This window comes from Carettochelys insculpta, chromosome 13 (assembly GCF_033958435.1).
Source record: "Carettochelys insculpta isolate YL-2023 chromosome 13, ASM3395843v1, whole genome shotgun sequence".
Classification (NCBI taxonomy): Eukaryota; Metazoa; Chordata; order Testudines; family Carettochelyidae; genus Carettochelys; species Carettochelys insculpta.
In genome coordinates, this window is record NC_134149.1 from 1,866,849 (window position 1) to 1,887,327 (window position 20,479).

Sequence of the window (20,479 nt, forward strand, 5' to 3'; positions counted from 1 at the left end):
GCCATCGTTGCCACAGGTCTGAATTCATTAGAAACTGGTCCAGACCAGAGCTTCCCTCCCTGGGAATCTGGGAAAAGTTTAGAAATGAATTCAAACTCCATTTCTTATGCCTGTCTGGCTAATAGCAAATCGCGTAGCCCACCCTGTGCTCACCACAACGATTGGGCAAGTGCTCCCACTCCACCCCCACAGAGTCCCTAATGCCTGAGGAAATGTGCTCTGATCTCCATCCTAAAGGCCATATATATCAGCCCAGTTCCGATTGCTCTGCTCTCTGCAGAGAGCCGGGGCCTGTGAGCATTTGCTAGCTGCTTGTTCCAGCAGAGGCATATTGAGATGAGCAGATGGATTGTGCCACAGGGGGTGCAAGTGGAACAGCCTCACCTTACAGCAGGTTGAGCGAAGCGGAGGGTAGGCCCCTGTGGGCGTGTGTGCAATGTGGTGAGGGGGGGGGCAGCACTGTTGGTGGGTGGGTCTCATCAAAACTGTTGAAATCTGTTACGGTTTTATGTCTGTGCATTCACGTTTAGATGCCGATTACTTGCGTCGTTACATAGAAATTAGTGGTGGTAAGTCATGACATGGCTGCAGCTTAGCACTCATCTGCCATAATGGCTCAGTGGCCACTACCGAGTGTCTGCTGAGTACTTCTCTTAATTGTCCCCGGCTACCTTGGGTGACCTCTTCCCCTCATTTACACTGGGCACTCATTGGGGGTAGGGGCAGGGGCAGGTTTTTCATTCAGTCTGCGATGCTAAGCAACCAGGGTATGTTACACAGGCTGCCGCAGCAAGTGGCCTAGCCTGGGGCAACCAACCGGGGTAGTGGGTTTCACGTTAGTGCTCTAAAACTAGCTGTGTGGGCAGTACTTTGATGCTGTGGCTCATATTCTCCACGTCCAAGTGCTGTCTGCCTGGATGTGCTGTTTCCCGAGCAGGAGCACAAGCCCTGCAAGCTGAAGTCTACCAATGCTGACTGAGATACTTGTTCTCTGGGGCTGTTCAGATGAACCTGCTGTTTCTAAATAGGGCCTCTAAAAGCTACTGAAATAAAAATAACAGCTTTTGGTCCTTGGTCACTGCCAAGGAACGGAGCGTGTGGTGGGGAGAGCTGGGGTGGTGGTGGTTCACTGTGGAATGTCCATATCCTCCTGTAGCGAGTGCGAGACCAGGGAGACCAAGAGCTGATGGGCAGCTTTACAGGAAGTAATAGGAGGAGGCTTGATGCTTGATCCTCAGTTTCAGTGGCAGTAAAGAAGGTCTGGTGAAGACAGATCAGTCTAGAATTGTGTTTCAAAAGGCAAGGCAGCTGCTAGAGGAAACAGCAAGGCATTTGTAAAATCTGCTCAGGGCCATAAGAAGAAGGATAAAAGAGGAGCAAGGGGAAGCCCCTCAAAGGGTTGGGAGCAGTAAGGGGGAAGGGAAGGAACAAGAACAGTTCTGTAGCCCTGAACAAAAATTAATGGAGAAATCGGCAGGGAGAAAATAAGTATAGCAAAGGGAATATTTTCTGTGGTGATGTGATTTAGTATGGCCTATGGATTCGTCCCTTAATAGTACATTGTGTCGCCTCTGTCCCTGCGTGTGGGTAACATTGTGGCAAGTATCAATTTGGAGGTAGGAAGTAACTTGAGGATTGAAGGCGTGCACTTCAAGGTGGGGCAGTGCTGTGTGGCAGATCTGAGTAGCAGGAACCTTTTTTGAAAGGAAGTGAAAGTCAAATGCACAGCTTTGTGCATTTTGACTTCAGACCAGTGGTTGGCTAGTAACCTGGGCTCCTGCTGGTTAAACGCTCGTTTTAAAGAGAGAGGTGTTTTACCTTTAAAGCAGGTCGGCCTGCGCTCTAATAAGCACAGTTGATGCAGAAAGGGAGACGTACACCCCTGTGTCGAGGGACTTGACTATGAGAGGGAGTGTCCCTCGTATTGACTCTGAAATGGTTAATGTGGGCCTGAGCGGCCAGTAAGGCTACCTGCTGCACCCGAAAGGTGGGGCCAGGCTCATCTCAAGATAGAGAGGAGCTGAAGAGGAGAGAGGCTGCTGTGCCATGCCTAGCACCTCCTTGTGCCTTTAGCTTTGAGCCAACTTTTTTACATCATCCATGGCCTATGTGTTATGTAAACCCTGCAAATGTTTTCAAAGGGACTTAGGGTCTCATAAGGCTTATTCTCAGGGAAAGATGACTCCCTGTAAGAATGTGTGGACATGGAATCAGAATAAAGCAGCGTAGAAACTGGAGAACTGTTGGGTCCCCTAGTTCAGTGTGCCTCAACTTGTCCCAGACCAGTGCACCCCTTTCAGGTGTCTGATTTGTCTTGTGTACACCACGCTTCTCCTCACTTTAAAACCAATTGCTTACAGAATCAGACATAAAAACACAAGTGGCACACCACGCTCATGCTGAAATTGCTTACTTTCTCATTTCGTACTCTCAGAATGGTAGGACTGGAAGGGACCCTGGAAGGTCATCAAGTCCAGTGCACTGCATTCACGGAAGGATCGGCCACCGATTCTAGACCATCCCTGACAGGTGTTTGTCAAACTTGCTCTTAAAGATCTCCAGTAAAGGAGATTCCACAACCTTCCTCAGCAATTTACTTCAGTGCTTAGCCAGCCTAATAGTTGGGATATGATGTTTTCTAATGGATTCCTTAATTATGTGCTCTCTTAGATTTTCTGGTATGGAAGTGAAGCTGATTGGTCTGTAGTTTCCTGGGTTGTCCTTTTTTCCTATGTGCCCTTTTCCAGCATCCTGGAATCTTACCTGGCTTCCATAGATAATGGCCCAGATTGCACCATCTGACTGAGGAGCTATGTTCCAGGGTGCATTTCATCAGGCCCCTGGTGACTTGAAGACATCTAATTTGTCTAAGAAATTAATTTGTTCTTTTCCTTTTTTTAACTTCCGGACCTGCCTTGTTTTCTCTGGCATTTACTGTTGGGTGTTCAATCACCAACAGCCTTCTTGATGAAAACTGAAATGAAGTCATTCGGTACTCTGCCATTTTCACATTTTCTGTTATTGTTTGTCTCTTCTTAATTGAGTAATGGGCCTCTGGTGTCCTTGGTCTTCCTCTTGCTTCTGACGTATTTGTGAAATGTGTCTTGTTACCCTTTATGGTTCTAGCCAGGCTGAGCTCATTTTTTTGCCTTGGCCTTTTTAATTTGGCCACTACATACTTGTGGTATTTGTTTGTATTAATCCTTTGTAATTTGACCTAGTTTCTAATTTTTGTAGGACTCTTTTTTTGATTTTTAGATCATTCAAGATGTCCTGGTCAAGCCAGGGAGGTCTCTTGCTTTACTACCTGTCTTTCCTGTGCAGTGGGGTAGCATGTAATTATAACATGTCAGTTGGAAAAGTACTTGTATTTATGTTTCAGTATACAGTACATAGAGCGGTAGAAACAAGTCCTCTGTATGAAATTTTAGCTTGTGCTGCTTTCACTAGTTCTTTATTTGTAGCCTGTTGTAAAACTAGGCAAATATCTAAATGCAGTTTTGTACTGGCTGAAAGATCTTGGCATGCCCCTGGTTGAGAACCATTGCTGTAGTTCATTTCCTGCCAATTTGTGAATGCTACATTGATTTGTTAGTGCTTTGTCCAATCTGCATTTAAGTACTAGGATTATTTCACCTTTTCTCCTGAGATCAGGGTGGCTTTCCTGCTGTTCAGCCTGAATCTTCCTTTTATTAACTTTTATCTAATTTCTTCCACCTCTTTTATGCCCCAAGTGTGTCTCTCTCTCTTTTGTGGGCTCTCATCAACCATTGCAAAGTCTACAACAAGAGATTGATTGGCCCATCTAGACATGTGCTGCTTTCTTCACCTACTAATCTTGTGGTGATTATTATTGCTTAAAACAAACTGCTGATAGTGTTCCATATAAAGCATAATTGAGACTTGTTCTTTTGGCAAAGTGTGAGAAGGGACAGGTGGTGCAGTGTAGGGGCTGTTCCTCATGGGCTAAAGGTAATGGACGTTGTGTTACTTTTGTTAGCCTGTCTAGCTACTTCCCCTCTTGTTTGTTTGTCCCATTTACTAATTGTCCTGTCTGAAAGATTGACAGGTCTTTGGAGTGGGGCTTGTCCTTTGCTTTATGCATGTCTGACACGTCATGGCGGGGGCTAGCTTGTGTGTCTACCCCGGCACTTGGCTGTCCATAGGTGCTGCCGCAACTGAATCATATGATCACAAAGATACCTAAGTGCCATTGGGGGTGGAAGAGGATCTGAAGCACAGACCTGTGCTTCGGAGAGCTACCTGCACCATGTATGCTGAGTGTATTGTCTTTGCCACTCAGGGAGGAGAGGTATGAGCACGGTAAGTAAGGTGCTTGCAGACAAAACCCGGCCTGAGTTGCTTCCCGAGAGCATGGAGGTTCTGAACATGGATACACAGTCTGACCAAAGGGAATTTTATTTGAGGGGCAGGAAGTTGTTTATATTTGGGTGTCAAGCTAGCTGGGCAGAAATGAGCCAAATGCCAAAGCATTTGATTTAATAGCTTGGCGTTCTGAAAGTGCAAGTGACAAATTAAATGAAAGGAGCAGTGAGTGTTTGTTGTTTTCTTGAGCTGTATGAGATGAAGGTCAGTAAGACCACGGTGCTGCAAACCAAGGATTAGTAGCTGGCGCAGTTAAAAATTCCAAATTGGAGAGGGTTAGTATGTGGGTAAACCAGAACCTTACATGCTAAATTGCACTTTGCGGTTACACCCAGAACCATAAAATGATCTAGCTCATGGTTTTACACTGCCAGTCATCCATGAAGTATTGTAGCGCCTTCCCAATTAATTTCAAATGGGTCCTGCATACGTCAGTGCTAAGGCAAAAGGGTCTTTCTCATGCTCTGCACATAACCAGCAGTTCAGCTGAAAATAAGTGATAAATGCTGAAAGGTCAAATGCCTGATCTCTTCCTTTGTACCAGTAATTTGGTCTGGGTTAATTTGTTAGATTAGATGTAGGAGAGACTGTGTGGCAGCCAGAAAAATCATTGAAGCATTATATGAAAATCTGAAACGAACATTGGGAGCCATAGGTTCTTGTCACGTAATTTGTAAGAGCCTTTCCTGTGCTGTGCGTCAGCAGGAGCAGCATTGGGTCCTAAATCATCAAACAAGCATTATTAATCCATCCAGTGGATTAGGGCAGATGGCCAGAGTTTCACACACATATTAAAAATGGCTATTTGAATCTTAAACTCGCAGTATTTGTGTATGCAAAAATTTCACTTATCTGTACTCCTCAGCTGAGTTCCAGTATAGAGTGTGCATATCAATGCCAATGCGAATTTTGAGGAGGAATGGAGTAGGTACCAAAATGTGTCCAGTAGCATTTATCTTACTTTACATGTGCTGTTACGTGCATGTGCCATAAATTGTACTGTCAAAAGGGCATTCAAGCAAATTCAATAGAACGTTGGATTGGAATAATGGATATGTCTGCAAAGAATTGCAGCCGCACTTGCAGCCCACCTTCAGAGGTGTGTGTGGCTATGTCTTTGCTGTATGTGAAGAAACTGACAAGCTGGTGCCATCTGTTTGGGCTATAGACATCATAGGGATGTGGGTTCTGTTCAGAGGCATTGTTTGGGCGAGTAAATGTTCCCGTAAGCCTGCATATTCTTGTTAAGCACACCTTTCACATTATAAATATTAAACGCAGTGTACACATTGTATTTGTGCTTTATGTATTATCCTACTGAGTGACAGTGTGTGCAAACACACAGATAAATCCTACCGGATAGCGTGTGTGAAAATCGGAATTATTTTGGGGAAGCTTTACAGTTTGTGTTAGACTGGAGGTCAGACCAGATCATCTAACATCTGGCCCACAAATACACACAACTCAGATTCAGAAAGTCTTCTTTGGAAGAAAGATACTCTGTAAATCTACGTTGCTGTTGCAGCGTGACCCTATTACAAGCAGAGTCCATTATTTTTCTTAGAAATAATGTCAGCTACAGTGAACAACATGTGCCTTAAACCACAGCAAGATGCTGCAGAAATTGGTTTGTGAGAAATAACACTACAATTGAAAGTAAGGTGAGGAATCCTAAGGGGCACACAGCAAGCCAGAAGAATGAGCAGTAGGGCATCCGGGCACCCAAATGTGATCTTCTGAGAGGGTTAGTATGGCCTGACTGACACAAGAGTAAGGGTGAAACCACACACAAAGGTAATAACTTTAAAAAGTATATGTTGCTGCTTCTTAAAGCTATGACTCATCTTGAAATGAGCACTTCAGAAGGGCTGAGAACCCAAAATCTCTTGGATACCCTGACTTTCTAGCTAGATCATGGCTATGAAGCCACTTACTCTATTCAGTTGTATGTAATGGTTGGTAATATTTTTATTTCATACACTTGGTTCAAAACTATGTGGAAATCTAATGGAATCACAAAGATGTCATGATTCCTGAATCCTGTACATTTTAAATCTAAATGTACTCTTAGTTGTCTGTTGCTTTGGCCACCATTTTGAATTACTCTGTGTGACTTCAGAATAATTGAAATTCTGTTTGTGTTTATTTTTTTTAAAAGCCAAATATAAAGTTAAAAACATGACAGGGGATGAACAGAACAAAATGGTCCTTATAGAAAATCATGAAATACTGCAGTTCCTTTACAACTCAATGGCATGTTGTACAACCGTAGGTATGGACTCAGACCCGGTTATTGTTTAGTTAGTGCACAGTCTTGAAGTTTTGCTTCTGGGCATTTTGGTATGCTATGCATATGCCTGTTAATATTTTATTTTCTCTTTCAAGGGAAAAGAGTGAGATATTTGGTGTGGTAATATTGAAATAGGACCTGCATTTATAACAAATGCAGCACTAGCAGTATAGCAAATAGGAAAAGTCTGTCAATCTGCTATGGAGAGATTTAGATAACTCATAGGCTGAGTTCTAAGCACTAGAAAAGCTAGTGTGTCTGAGGACATAGAACAGAACCAGAAAGTGTCAACTAAAAGAAAAGGTGCCTCTCATTGTTTTTGCGTCCTCTGTATGTCTCTCTCAAAATCCAAATGAAATGCTGGACTGCATGACTAGTGGCAGTTTGACAGCACTGTGATTGGGGAGTGCGGTGTCCTTGCACAATCCTGCATTTCTGGGTGTAACTCATTCAGAGCTGTGAAGAGTAAGTATCGCGGGAGGATTGGTAGTACGTTGATGAAAGTCAGCCTCCTTCAGCAAAAAGTGCTTCCTGGGTTTGGAGGAGTCCTTGGGCCCTTCAGAGATGAGCTAATCCCTGTGTGTGGGTTTCACTTGGTTACTGGACAAATCCAAGGGTGTGTGGGAATCACTCAGAGGGTTGCTAAGGAGTAAAGGACTTGGGCTGCTGAGACTTAGGTGTAGAGTGACTCCTGAGAAGTTCCCCTCTCCTCGGAGCTGTCCTCTGCTGGCTCCTATTTCTCCATTTGGCGAGGAACCAGCAGCAGGAAGGCTGGGTAGAAAAGGATCTATCATGGATCCTAGAGAAGTGGCCAAGTTGTGTGCTTATGTTGTTGCCTGTACTTTTTGGGTGTGAAGAGACAGTAAATAGTTTGACTGCCAGTGGATAAGAAGAAACAGCAAAATATATGTGGCTGAGGGGCCCGTGGGAGAAGGGCAGAGTGGTTTGTCTCTTGGCATAGTGCCCTGGTAGGGCTGGCTATAGGGTGAGCAGATGGAAAAGGAACGGGAGGGGAGTTGTAGTTACTTCTAAGTGTGTGTGTGGGGAGAATGGGAAGGACTCATTGTGGGACTACCTGGCCCCCACAATGAGTAAATTCAATTATTTGGCCCTGATATATATCTCCTCAGATATTAGTCTGGTTTTGCAACTCATCTCGCAGAGCATGAGCTCTTTGGTGGGCATGCTATTGACCAAGAGGAGTGTGGTTGGATGAGGCAGGGAAGGGATTTGTTGGCTCCAGGTCTTCTTTGGCCTCCTCTCATTGAGATTGCTGGGGCCTTTTTTCCTTGGAGATGGACTGAATGAACCTGCACCATTAGCAAAGCAGATTTCTGTGCAAGGGTTAGCAAAAACTGAGCGAATGGCATAAAAACAAAAACTTACTTTTTCCTGGAGCTGAGCTAAAGGAGGTTCTTTGTGAATTTAGGTGCTACAATGTAAGAGGTTTCTACAGACCGTGTAAGATGAGCCATGTGTGGTGGCACATTCTCTTTCGTCAAACTTCAAATACCTGCTCCAAATTTTTACTTGGCCAGAAGAACAAGTTCCCCCCTGCCCCTGTTCTTGGAAATGGCTAAATTCTTTTGGCTGAAATTAATGATGATGATAATAATAATAAATTTAACAATAACTCAGCCTGAGGCAGAAACCCAGCATGGAGAACTCAGTCCAAAGAGTTCAAGTTTGGCAAAGTTATAAGCAACTGAAAATAGGACCCTGTGAAGAAGAGTGTCAGGGAATGACACCGAAAGGTGATGCTACCAGCCTCCCGCTGCCTCCATGAATATAAACAAGGAAGGTAAACGTGGTTCTAGAAAAAGATGATGTCAACTTATTAGGGTTTGTCTCCACTTACCAGTAGATTGATCTCAGCATCAATCTCCCAGAGGTCGATTTAGCGGGTCTAGTAGGGACGTGTGAAATCGACTGCTGATTGCACTCCCATTGAATCCCAGTAATCCCTGGTGTCAGGAGGAGTAAAGGGAAGTTGATGGGAGAATTTCTCCCATTGGGCTCCACCCGCTCGCACACTCTGTGTGTGTGGGGGGGGCGGGGGGGGGGTTGCGGAAAGTCGGACTAAGTTACATCGCTGCTCATGTAGCTGGAGTTGCATAACTTAGTTTAACATTGCCCCCAGTGTAGACCTGCTTTTACTGTGTGCAGCATGCAACAATCAGAGCCAAGATCCCAGTTTGGCCCTTTATAGACACGGTCCTCAGCATTAATGGAGAGATTGGTATAGGGGGTAGGACCTGGACCAGTAATTCCCTTTGTAGAGATTGGTTCAGTTTTCAACAGCCTGTATCTCCTAGGTTAACTCCTGTGCAGACCCTTGCATATAATAATACATCACAACTGTTTCATTGGGTGCCCATTCTGTTTAACCCCTAGGCAGCTGCAGTCTTCACAGAACTGAAGGATTGCATCTCTGCATTGGACTTCTGGACAATTACTGGTTAAGTCATGGATTTATGTTGTTGCCTATACTTTTTGGTGTAAAAATACAGTAAATAGTTTGACTGCAGTTCCTTTGTTAGCTCCCAAAGCAAAGTTCTTTAGAGCATGACACTCTCACGGAACGAGAGGCTATTAGCAGCACCGAGTTGGAAGAGTTTAACTGCAGGCACAAGAAATTGTTGACTGACTGGAGACAGGCTTGTCTGTCTCTAGAGCCCATTCTGTGTATGCCGGGGTGGTGAGTTCATTCTCTAATTCCGTCTCGCCAGGCTGTCAGCTCTAGCCTGCCTTTATCTAAGTCATCAGAATTCCTCTCATGCACTCGCATGTGAAAATTGAACTTGGGGAAATAAGACTGAACTCAGCCTTTTGAGACTTCCCTCTGACCATGGGCTGCACTGGTGGCAAGGCGCAGGTCTCGCATTCAGAGCCCCCGGGAAGCTGGGGTGTTGACACTCCCATCTCTCTGTGCAGCTGGTACATCCAGTAAAGCTCCCAGCAGCCCCAGAATCATCCCTTCAGGTTTTTCTGTATTTAACATGGAAATCCTTTGCTGTCTCAAGGCCGCACAATCTTTAGAGACTCCACAGTCCCTTCCTGTGCCCAGGGCCTACTACCAGGCCTTCCCTTTTCCTGCTGCTGTCTCCTGCCAAGCTGAGGCAGGGGCAGGGGATTTGTCCCAGCTCCTTCCCCTGCCCCTGCACCTCCTTCCTGTAGTCACCAGACTCCATCTGCTAGATGGGCCCTGGACTGTGTGCACGTACCTCTAGCGTTGCAAAGAGGCTGGGTGAACAGAATGCTGCATTTATGTTCAGTGTAAGCATATAACAAAATGTGTATAAATACCTGCAGGATATGGGAATAGCATCTCAGTAGCAGTGTCAGTGTTCTGGGGGGAGAAACCTAAACAAAAAACTGGAACCTGGCCATGCAGGGCATCAATTATTAAAGTGACCACACAGGTGAATAATGAGAACCTAACCTGTGCGTATTGGCACCTCGTACCTACGGAACTACAGCAGTATGGAGTAGTTTCACATGTAACCAGATACGTCATGTTTTTCCCAGGTGTTTCTCATTGTGTCGTTTTTTCCCTGAAGGCAATAGTAGAGAGCGTACAAAGCCAATTTCCATTTTCTCCAGGTAGCCCTTTTGACCACTGCAATAGTTTCTGTTGCTTAGGTCTGTTCAGATCAACTCATCCAGCACCCCTAAAATATGCAAGTGTGGGGAAGGAAAGGTAGACTTGAAAGTGTGTGTGGGGGTGGGGGCATGTTGTTTTGTTTTTGGCGGAGTTACTACTCCAAGTTAGCTGCTCTGAATAACAGGCTCCACTGTGTGGATACAAGGACATTTCAAATGGAAAGAAGGGGTTTTCCCAGAAGAGACCCTAGTGTAGACAAGCTCTGTTTTGGGGAGAGTGCTGAATATGGTTGCCATGACATGCACATTCTGTCACAATATAGAGGATGTGTGAAAAGCTGGCATGGGACTCTGCGTCTCAAGCATTCACTATGTGTTGCCAAGCTGGCCTTCAACATTCTGGAGTCTGGAAGGACCTACTCATATCTTGTTTGCGAAGACTTGCCAGAATAAAAAATGTGACCAAGCTGTCCCATGAAACCAGGCACCCCCAGAGGTGTGTTGTGATAGAGAATCTGTGGTGTTATCCCCATTTTTCTTTCAGACTGAGCCTGAGAGACATTATGCCACCTAAAGTAATTCCTTCAAAGTCCCTCACTTCATATTTCTTAACTTATTATTCTGCTGGTGCAAGAGTTGAAACACACCAGTGGTTCCCCATCCTTGACACCTTTGCTCATGTTGCGTTGCGCTCACCTGTCATTTCCTGTTGACTTCTACTCGTCCTGCAGCAGGGAAGGAGAGAGTGGCTCTGGGTAACTAATCCATGCAGTAGCCTGGGTGGCAAGCCAGGTGTGTCTTTAGGGCTAGGCTGTCATGGTAAATACGTGAAAGCTCCTGGGATGTATAGTAAGAAATGTGTTTTCTCGGGCAGTTTGTGTTAATCCAAATTTCCTTTGTTGTCCAATGAGCCTGGCTAAAAACCACTGGTGTTGTAACTGAGATCCTGAACATTCAGGACTGGTATTTTGCCCCCAACGTGTGACTGATCTGCAGGTTATCCCCACCAGGCCCTAGCATGTTGTTTCCTCTTCACCCCATTGCCTACATAATTGAGATTTTTCTTGTGTTCCAGGTGTTCTGTTTCTCTTGCTCCCGGCCCTCTCACCCCCGCTTCTGCTTCCAGTGAAGCCAGCATCACTGTTGCATGCCCCAATTATTCCTCTTACACATCCTGATTCTCCCTCTCACTTCAGCCATTGCTCCCTCCTCTCACGCCTCCCCACGATTCATGACGTTCTTTCTTGCCAAACACTCGGCAGACTCTTGGAATTTGTGCAGAGGGGCAGATGGAGGGCTTGTGAGTTACAGGTCGTTGGGGGGACAGAACCAAGAAGTCCGGATTTCCACCCCCCTGCTCTAAGTAACCCACTGTACATCTAAGGCAATCTTAAGCTGTGGTCCATGGCCCAGGAGGGCGCAGTGTACAGCTAAGGTTTCCAAAGGGGTCCCTGCCTCTAGTTGAAAATTTTTAATATCCACAAATGCAGAAAAGGTTCTGAAGGCCTGATCAAAGGCACCCTGTGTCTGTTGGCCAGCCTTTGCCAGGCAGGGAAAAGCCTGGGAACAGTGCGCAGTTTGTGCATTAGCTCATGAAAGAATCTGGCCAGAAATGATGCACTTGATAGCAATCCTCCGCAGTCAGCATCTTACAAGCTGCCAGGTGTTTTAGGGCTTGTTTATATTTAGGAATTCCATTTAATCTGCAAAGGAGGCCAGTGGAAAGAAACTCTTAGGCTGCAACCAAATGAGCACATTTATGTCTTCATGGCTTCCATCCACTCCTGCTGAGTTGGGTTGCCAAATATGTGGTGTGCCCAAAGCTCAGAAACAATGGTGCTGCACGTGAGAGAAGCACCAACAGAGAACAGCACAGTGCATCCTCTTTTTTTTTCCTAATGCTCAGAGCAATCTTGGAATTTATGCATGTGGGTAGAGTGAGGTCTTGTAAATTACAGGTGACTGGCGGACGGAACCAAGAAGCCCTGACTTCCACTTCCCTGCTCTAAATATCCAGTTATATCTCTAAGGGTTAAGCTCAAATTCTGCTTCACCTCTTCAGCATATAGGGCTGGATTTGAAGCCCTTAAATGGGCTTTGGATCAGGATGTTAAAATGGGAACAATGTGAGACATTTGGAGATACTAGCAATTCTACTGCATTGTTTTTCATTTTGTGTGGGAATTTAGAAAAAATAATTCTGTATTGAACTGTCCAGTCTCCCTTTATTTAACTATCCCTGGATAGTAACTCCTGTGCCTCGGTGCAAAGGATCCATTTTGCTTTCTTCTATTGAGCCGTCATGGCAATTTAGGGTCATCCCATTGTTCACTGAAGTGTTTCTATTTACAACATTCTCCTGCTATCAGGGTGCAGTATCACTTTGTTCTGGTACATCTCTGACAGTTATCCTAGCTAATTTGTGCCTCTGTGGATAGTTGTTAATTTGGGTTTCTTTCTTTCTACCTTTTTCCCCTTCTGAAACATTGCAAATGCAAGACTGCCAGCTCAGTACCTTCCTCTCCATCTCCCTTCTGGGTATATAATGCTATGCTTTGAGCCTTCCACACAATATACACACACACTCTGGCCTTTTGCCTGCTTTTCTTTTCGTACCCTGACAAATCGAGATAAAATAACTAAACATACTGACTATAAAATGTTCGTTTGAGTTCCTAAATTTCACGTTCCTTTTTAGGCTGAAATGAGCTAATGGTTGTCATCAAGCAGGTCTCTGATCATTGGAGTAATCACAGACCTGCATAAAACTGATGGATGTACTAACCAACCCTTTTTTATTCCTAACAAAACCTTATGTGTTACAAGGGAAATTCCCTACCTTTTGATGTTTGCACAAACGAGACACATCCAACGTACTTTGCTTCACTAACTGGTCCTACTAGTGACAGGTAACTGCCTGCCCATATAGAAACCCTGGATTTTTCCATTCCATTTCCATCTTAAGAAGTGTGCTTTTTCCCTACAAAAGCTTGTGACCTAATAAATTGTTAGTCTCTATGGTGCTCCAGGACTGCTTGTTATTTATGAAGTTACAGGCTACCATGGCTGTCTCTCGGAGACTTCAAACCCTTTTTCAGGTGAAATAGGAGCAATTAAGCCCCTTTTATCACATAAAAGCTGGATACAGTAGAACCTGCTGCCCAAGGTACTGGACTGCATAGCAAAGCCTGAGCAGTGTTATGTCATGTGATCTCACTGGTTTTCCCAGGACTAGTTCAAAGATGTGGGGCTCTCAACCTTTCTGCTGCACTGCACCCTTCTAGAGTCTGATTTGTCTTGTGCACCCAAGTTTCACCTAACTTAAAATTGGCTTGCTTACAAAATAGACCTAAAATACAGCAGTGTTGTGCTACACTCACTCACTCGCTCTCTTGCTTACCATATAATGAATTGAGATAAAAATATCCCACTTGTGTTTCAGTGCAGAATACATGGACCAGTAGAAACAAGCCATTGTATGAAATTTTAGTTTCTACTGAATTTGCTAGTGCTTTATATGTAAAACTAGACAAATATCCAGGAGAGTTGATTTACCCCATGGAAGACCTCTAGGTACTCAAGGGGCGCAGACATCCCTGGCTGAGAATCTCTGGGCTAGGGACTTGCTTCATTATGAATAGGAAAAGGAAAGTATATTGAGCATAGCTCTAGGACAAAGCTGAGAGACAGCTTCTTCTGGGTTCAGGACCGCCTGGAAAAGCACATTTGAATTTGTGATCAAGGAACCTGCTGTCTGCTGCTGTTTGTTCCTACTCTGTTCAGGGAAATAGAACTTTTGTGGACATTCTTTGTAAATAAACAACATTGAACAAGGACGTACTTGATTTGTATAATCACTGCCTCCTCCTAATGAAAACAATCTAGCTATGCACTGAATATTGGCTAGTTGTTTGGTCTAAGGGGAAGGCAGTGCTATTTTGTGAATGTAAAGAAAGCATAATTAATGCTCTCAGATGTAATTTTAAGGGTTTGTGTTGGTAGAACTTACTTTTCATTAGCTAGTCAGAGATCATCTTTCTAGTTAAAAAAAAATCCTTCATGCACAGAAATTATTTTATAGGAACACTTAAATGTCTGCATTTATATCAAGACTAAGGAACGATAGCATGGCATGTTTTGGGGACGTACTGGACCCAGAAAGAAAGTAATGTTATTTTCAAGGCATTCACACAGCATGTAAGCTACTGGTCTGCTCACTCCAAAATTTCCGTGAGGCGAAGGGAGATTGGGGTATGCAAAGAGTGACAGCCCCTGCTTGTGGCACTCTGTATTGTATGAATTTGTGGGCTAAGCTGTTTCCCTGAGGGACGGAGACAGGGAGAAGAAGAAGTCTAGAGTAATTCCACTGAAATCAGATGGTCTCTTCCAGATTTATTTTAGGATAACTGAGCAGAGTTTGACCACTGCACGTACCTCCTCTGTGCCCAATTTACCAGTACGGGAATGTTTGTCTTTTGAGATGTTAATCCTGTTTTACATTTAGAAAATGAGATTATACTGGGAGGAATTATGCAATATAAATAAGAACTTCTGAAACAGCTCTAACTGCTGCAATAGTTTACTAGGTAAATGTCACAATTCATTTAAATGCCACTAATGCATTGCTAGAAAGGGTGTCCATGTGGCATTATGGAAGGCCCAGCCAGTTATAGTCACTTTGGGGCCCACTGAATTTAAACACTTTGGAATTTTATGAATAGTACTTTTTGAAAGCAGCAAACTCTCATGAATAAGGGCTTCAGGACTGGGACCTAATTCCCCATGCGCACCGCCTGCTTCCCTCCCACGGTATCTAAAGGTCTAGTTACCCTGGAATAAAGCAGCAGTAATGTTTGTGTGAAAAACCGTGTGCTTTGCCATTTAATTTTTGCTCTAATTAATTACTCTAGGGGTGGAAATTCAATTATGTAAAATAATTTCATCTACTGCAATGTGCTGTCTTAGTGGTGACTAGCTCAAGTCCTTATGGCAGTTCAGTGTTTGTAATAGTAAACCATTTGCTTTTATAGGGAAAAGAGGAATCCAGGCTAATGCTTTCAGCAAATAAACCATGCAGTCACCCGAGCCTGCTCCTCCTGAGAATGTAAGTACATGTGGAAGACCAAATTCCTCTTTAACTTGTTTGTGCCTCAGGTCCGGTGGAAGGCATGAATGGCAAGGGTTGGTGTTGTCATCTATTGTGTGTATTTCAGTAATGCTTACTGGCCCAAATCCAGTGTGGGGCTTATGGAAGTAGGTGCTGTCCCAGGGAGCAGAGATCTAGAGGGCTTACAAACGCAGAAGTATGTGAGGGACCGTGTGATGAAAAAGGGGGATGAGGAAAACCCATAGACCCGTGCAAAGGCAGACATGTCTCCACGTAGGCTAGAGGTGCATTGCCACATGGCTTCATGCTGATCATGTACGGCTTGAATAAAACTGTGTAACATAAGCTAAATATCCAGCGTCTCTGTGAGCTGCCCACCTGGCTGGTATCCACTACCAGTTCACTGTGGCCAAGAGCCCCCATGAGCCCCAGCACGAGATGGGAGTGGGGGACCCGGATATGTGTCCTAGAAGGAGTAGAGCCAAGAGCAGAATGAGCGGGGCCAAGAGCAGTCAGCTCTCCGTGCTGCCCAGGCCTTGGTGCTCCCCTGCCCCCTTTCACAGCTGCCTGCAGCCAGAGCAGCACTGCTGCAGCACTTGAGAGGGACCTGGAGTTCTGGCCACCACCGCTGCCAAATTAGCAGCAGCGGTGGCCAGATCTCTGGGCCTAGGACAACAGCCTACTTTGCCTCCTCTGCTGGGGACCCTGGGTGGCGGGTTGGGTGCGGGTTGGGGGAAGAGTAGTGATTTGTAAAGTAACATTTGTCAGAGGCAAAACTGATGCAAAACTAAAGAACTGTCCGTGTGTGGTGAAAACAGAGCCCCGCCGAAGCCAAAAGAACACGCTGCTGCTGGCGTGGCCTTTTGTGCTGAGGAATGGAGGCTCATTTCACTCTGTAGCATCTGGACATGGACTAGAGGAAATCCCAGTGTCACTGGTTTTCAGACTGCACGGGAGAGAGGCTGCAAGGGCAATTAAGACCTGCAGGCGGGAAGAGGCAGAGCTGAGGAATGCACTCAATAGAGGTCAGATTACCTGGACAAGGTGAATTTGGAAAAAGGAAATGAGATGGAGTGAGGGTCCTGGTTCTTCCCAGGTAACCCCTGTAACTCCTCATCCTGTCAGAGAGCTGAGCTGGCCCAACTGTTGGCATATAAGAGGTTTGGGCCTTGCCGCAGCATGTAATTCCTAGAAGAATTAATCAGAGAAGCTAACAGAGAGCAGTGTTAGTCTATATACTATCAAAACAAAAAAGCAGTCCAGTAGCACTTTAAAGACTGACAAAATAATGTATTAGGTGATGAGCTTTCGTGGGACGGACCCACTTCTTCAGACCACAGCCATACCAGAACAGACTGACTTTGTTTTATCTGAGTCTTGACTCCCCCTCCCCACTACTCCTACCACCCCTCTGATCTTCTGATTTGTCCACCTTGATTACAATTTTTCTGATTTGTCACCCTTGAGAACTATTTTTGGTTCTCTGTACCTTAAATATTGAGTCTGTTCTGGTCTGGCGATGGTCTGAAGAAGTGGGTCTGTCCCATGAAAGCTCCCTACCTAATAAATCATTTTGTTAGTCTTTAAAATGCTAGTGGACTGCTTTTTGGTTTTAATCAGAGAGGGTGTTTGTTAACCCAGAGTTATGTGGGTGGAACATACGAAGGGGTAGCTATAAGCAGAGAGTGAGTGCAGGGCAGATTCTTGTCGACTTACGCTACTGCCAAGCAGGGGTTAATGACAGTGTGTCCTGGGCTGTCTTCGATTTGACATCACTCCCAGCAGAGGTAGCAGGAGTCAGTGGGTCAGGTTTGTCATAGGGCAGCTCACTCCTGGGCCATCCTCCAGACATAGTCATGGCACGACTAGTGCATGTGCACCTGCCTTGGTTTCCCCTTTTCTTCCTGCAAGCACGTGCTCAGAACCTGTAGAATGTGACTGTGAAACCGAAAGGCTGGGGCTGCAGCGTGACACTGATGAAACTGAGCTGAATTCTACAGACCTTTGGAACCCACTGGTAGCACTGACCAGCGAAAGCAGGTCCTAGCGTTCCCTATGGGGCCAGAAAGGTTTTAGAGTAATTTCCATGCACTCCATTGCCTTTATTTCTTTTTAAACTCGAGACCTTTGGCGTTGCTGGGAGTACCAGGCCCCGAGGGTGTTCTTTTGGGACCCAGTCGCTTTCCGTGCTGGCTGGTAGCATTTTCTCAAGAGCGGGTCGCTTCTCTTTGTAAACTCGCTAATAGCCGGAGTGAGAAGACAAGCACTCCTGCAACGTGCTGCATGAGTAAGTGTGCAGAGGCCTGCTGTCTCCTACAGAAATCCTGTGCTGATGTGCGTAAAGCACAGACTGCAGCTTCGTAAAGTCCTCTAAGCCACTTTAATAGTGCTGCCAGAAACTGCAGTTGCTCAGCTAGCTGGACTCTGTGCTCCATCCTGTTGGATGGAAAGCAGGTAAGTAGTATTCTTAGCATCCCTGGCAGCTGTCTCACTTGCTGTGCACGTCTAGCAAACTCGGCACTTCTGCAGTACCACTTGATGTCTCGTTGTATCCTTCATGATCTGTAACCCTTACAGCGGCAGGATTTTCATTTTTTTCTGAGTAACGTGGCTTTCCACCCCTGGAATTATTGCTGACTGGTGGGCCTTCCTCTCAGGGCCTCACTTAATTTCAGATCTGCTTTTCTGTATAATTATTACAATTTCTACAACTGCCATACCAGTCTGCTGTGAAAACAACCACAGGAAATGGTACTTCCTGCTACCTGTGCACATTACTAGTCAGTTCCAGGGTAGGTCACTAAGGCTGGTATCCTCACCAAATGGTTGATCCACACAAGAGGTTAAGAGCCACCTGCTAGTGCAACCTGATGTTAGAGTTAGGACTTGTGGAGCATGTATAAAGTTCTGATGATGTTACCATTGAACATCCTGTGCTGGCTGGGGGTTACACTAGCACAGCCGAGAGATAGAGAGCTGGTACTTTTCTGTTCTCCAGCCATTAGAAAGATTTTTGGCTTTCCTCTTAGTGCCTATTGAAGACAATGTGGTTACACTAGTGCCACTGATCTAATTTAATTTGTTGAGAATGCAGGTTTCCTCTCCTGTGCTGGATTAATCTGGCAGGGCTGGCAGGAAAAGGGAAACATCTTGTTTACTTCTCAGTGGAGCCTATTTGATCTGAAAACTGTTAGTAGCCAGTGAGTATGGACCCCATGATGCCATTTGCTACAGTTTGGCTTTCCAGAGCAGAATACTGGCACTTTCCACTGGGGCTGGGTGGTGGTGTTCGGTAAAACGGCCACAGACGCTCTCCAGAGTGAAGTGAAGTGGCCAGCTGAATTTGTGTTTCTCTCACGATGCACACCAGACCTTTAGAGTGCGCAGGGCAGTCCATCTGCAGAAAGTCATTCTCTCAAGTTTTGCTTCCCACTTTCATGCCTATCAAAACAGAAGTTTCCCTCCAAATATGGAACTGGCTTTAATTTGATAATTATTGCTGTCAGATCTTGCCTTTGAACTTCCCTGTTAATTTATCCCCAGGAAGCATCAAATATCTCTGAGACAATTAATCCAAACATTCAATTAAAAAGGGGCAAATTTAGAAAAATCTCCAATTGCATATTTAATTAAAAATCTGAGCTGACATAAGGGAAGATGACCTACAAGTCCTGCTGTAAAAGGCAGCTGGTTAAATGCCAATCCCTGTGTCGTGATTTGGGATCGCAGCTCAGGCATGGGATCTGCGTAAAGCTGAAGGTGTGAGCTCATGAGCAGGCGCTGGTGTGTGTGGAATGGATGCCAGCCTGAGCTTGCATTAGCTTTTCCTCAGTCCTTCTCACACACAGGGGCTTGTGCCCTCTGAAGAAGTCCTGGCAGCATCGCTCCATAGCTGCTGTGGTGCTTGGGAGGCAGAGCATCCTGAGGCACGGGCAGACCATGCAGACCTTTGGGAATGTCCCATCTCCCGGGGCAGCAGAAAACTGCGGTCCTGGGAAACCTCTGTGAATTCTTCTCGTGGAACTCTCTGGCTTTCCAGGGGAGGGGAAGGGAGGGGTGAGGCCTGAAGTAGCCGAAGGCTGGGAGACAGGCATGGGAGAATAGGCAAAGAGTGTTCTGTGGGGAGAGGGAATGTTGGTGATATTTGTATTAATTACCCCAGGTGTGAGCGCTCATGGGAGAATAATGCTGTGCCAGCTGGAAAGGGCCAGACAGCGGAGCCATGTGTGGGGAGACACGCTGGGGAGAGATGATCTGCACCAAGCTAGTGGAGAGCAATGTTTATCACTACAGCCGGGGGGGGTGAAGACACCAGCTTTTTATGAGCGTGGCACTTCACGCAGCCGCTTCCGCCAGCTCTGAGTGTGTGCTGAGATGGGGAGGGGAGCCAAATGTGGATCTGCTCTCCGGTGCAGCGTGGAAGAAGCAGCACTCCAGTTATGTGATCTCAAGGGAAAACAGAGCAGCCTGCTTTGTAGGTATCGGTCAGCTACAGACAGATCCCCGTGTACCTCTGCAAAATGCCGCCCTCTTATCTCAGACCATGGATACAAACCCTGACATGTGAGATCAGGTAACCGTGTCAGTCTGAGCATGGGCCATGGGCTGCTCTCCTACCTCTTCCCTATTCACTGTTGTGATCTGCTCCAGGTGCAGGCCACACAAGCCTGGGCCCAGCTTTTGACAAGCAGCTCGTGGTTGTGGGGGTTTCAGTTTGGGGGGCCTCTCTTGAGAGCTGTCAGGGACCTGCTGTTCAGCAGGTTCGGAAAAGTCAGGCCCTTGGTCGTGGCTTAGTGTCACTGGAGGATGGTCAGAGCCTTACTGGCAGCAACAGCACATCCTAGCAAAAAGCTGTGACTCTGGTGTGCAGGGTGCCAGCAGAGCTCTGCGTGTGGTGAGCAGAGGGGGTGCTCTGAGGTGAGCACATCTCCTCTTTGCAAATGCGCAGAGCTGTTTTATTGAACCTGAGGCAGTCCAGGCAGGTGAGTGCTGGTTTCAGTCTGTATCGCTAGGTTCGTGCTACGCTCGCCCCCAGAGCCTTGCTCGGCAGGAGAGCCCGCTCCAGAATGCCCTCATTCGCTGCCTCCCCGCCG

At 45.8% G+C, this 20,479-nt stretch overlaps 1 protein-coding gene across 2 annotated transcripts in view; it reads left to right on the plus strand.

Moving 5' to 3' along the window:
* HTR2C (5-hydroxytryptamine receptor 2C) overlaps positions 1–20,479 on the plus strand; it is a 383,858-nt gene that overhangs the window by 68,901 nt on the left and 294,478 nt on the right. For both annotated transcript variants that reach the window (XM_075007547.1, XM_075007548.1), the window contains exon 2: positions 15,310–15,383. The gene's annotated coding sequence lies outside the window, so the exon portion shown is untranslated. The remainder of the gene's footprint in view (positions 1–15,309; positions 15,384–20,479) is intronic.